This window comes from Octodon degus, unplaced genomic scaffold (genome assembly GCF_000260255.1).
Source record: "Octodon degus isolate 3935 unplaced genomic scaffold, OctDeg1.0 scaffold00291, whole genome shotgun sequence".
In the NCBI taxonomy this organism is placed as follows: domain Eukaryota; kingdom Metazoa; phylum Chordata; class Mammalia; order Rodentia; family Octodontidae; genus Octodon; species Octodon degus.
Genome location: NW_004524867.1, coordinates 1,315,990 through 1,318,120, shown reverse-complemented (window position 1 = coordinate 1,318,120; position 2,131 = coordinate 1,315,990).

Sequence of the window (2,131 nt, the reverse complement as noted above, 5' to 3'; positions counted from 1 at the left end):
TTTTACCCCTAATTTTATTAGAAATTTATTGAATGCAAGATTCTCGGCGCTTCCACTTGATCTGGGTGCACACAGAGCACAAACATGTTAAGATTTAAACAGCTTCTTGTAGGTTTTTACTACTTCCAGCTTGGTAGCTGGAAGAACTGCCAAGCCCTAAGGTGCAGTGGGAGAAGGTCAAGGACATACTCAGAGCCAAACAGGACATGACCTGAAAGCTGGAAAGGAAGATCTTTAGTCTGCTGAGAAGAGTCCTTCAACCTCAGACTGCTGGAAGAGAGTATCAGAGGCCAAGCTTCGTGGTACTGTCCTCAGACTGCAGGGAGAGCAGGTGCAGAAGTTGTAAAGCTTAGAGAAACATAATCAGTACTGAGCCAACTTTTACACCTTTGTTTAGAGGCAAAGCAAGACCACCTTGAGGCTGGTGCTCATGAACATCGTCCACCAAGGCACATCATAGCTCAGTGTCAGTTGAAGTCAGGATCAGAAACAAGGGCTGAGATAATTAAACACACTTCCTATTTTTCTTTTCATTCCAAGCTCTTTGTACAGTATGTTCTGTGTGCCTGGAGTTGTTGGGGCATTTCTAACCCTGTCTCACGTCAAGGAGGATGAACCCAAAGAAGCATTTCACACCCTGGAGTTAGGAATCTGGTCTTCAGAGACAAACATTGGTGGCGAGATTTGGTCAGGTGATTCAAAAGAACTTTGAAAAGAAACAGAGAAGGCATCTTCAGCACAGCATAAGGAAAACAAACACAAACAAATGAAAGCCTCAAAGATCGTAGTATTCAGTAAATGAAAAATAGAAAGTGACTACAAAATCAGCTAAAATAGGATATTGCATTTCAGCCCCAGAAGGTGGTGTTGAGGGAATTACAGTTTGTTCAGGTGCGAATGTAACTTTCCTGTTAGAATTAACCACGTGGCCCTTTATAATTCTTTTTCTGTCTGTTAGCGTCTCTTAGCCATTGATTTCATTGGGTCATTTATTTTGGAGGGTCTATGTTTTCTACTTTTTCATGTATTCCAGATATTGGTCCTTTGAGGTGTAGTTGGCAAAATGCTTTTTCCTTTCTGTACGAATGGATAAAGAAAATGTGACACTTGGTCACAGTGGAGTACTACTGTGCCACAAAGGAGGATAAATTTGAGTCATTTGAACGAATGGGTGCTTTTCTGAGTTGACAATGTTAAGGGAAACAAAGCAGGCACACAAATGCAAATACCACATAGCATCCCTGATATGACAGACCCAAAATATAAATAATTCAAAGCGCAAAATAAAGGACAGGTAAAAAGAAACAGAAAGGGGTATCTTTGGCAAATGAGAAGGGGTCCAAGAGATGGAAGAAGTGGGACAAGTGGAGAAGGGGACATTAAAAAAAGATTAAGATGAGTTATATATGCATACCAGCTCTCCATGAGAAAAGGAATCATTGTATACTGCAACATATGCTAATAAAAATAAAAATTAAAAAAATGACCACTTGGTTTAGGCCCTCAACATATTTACACAGAGTCAAGAAAAGATTTACCATGGTCTCTTGGGGAAATTAAATATGATTTTTTTTTAATTTTAGGGAAGGGCCTAGGGTGTTCAGGTTCTCACTACTAGAATGGGCTCGTAGTGATCTGCTTGTTTACAGCCTCCCAAGAACTAGGATTACAGGCATGCGCCACCACACCCACTCTAAATCTCCATCTCAGCATCCCGGGGGCAGGGCCAGCACGGCAGGCACAGGGATCAAACCCTCAGCCCCTGCGCCTGCTTGCAGGAGCTTTTATCCACTGAGCTATTTGACAGTCCCTTGATATGATGATATTATAGGGTACGAGAATTGTGATCTCAGACAAACAGGCTATGAGAATCCCATCTCTCTGTCTCTGTCTCTGTCTCTGTCTCTGTCTCTGTCTCTGTTTCTGTCTCTCTGTGACTGTGTTTCTCTCTGCCTATCTCTGTCTCTGTGTCTGTCTCTCTCTGTGTCTCTGTCTATGTCTCTCTGTATCTCTACCTCTGTATCTCTATCTCTGTCTCTATCTGTGCCTCTGTCTGTCTGTCTGTCTGTCTGTCTGTCTGTCTGTCTCTCTCTCTCTCTCTCTCTCTCTCTCTCTCTGAGATACACTGAGA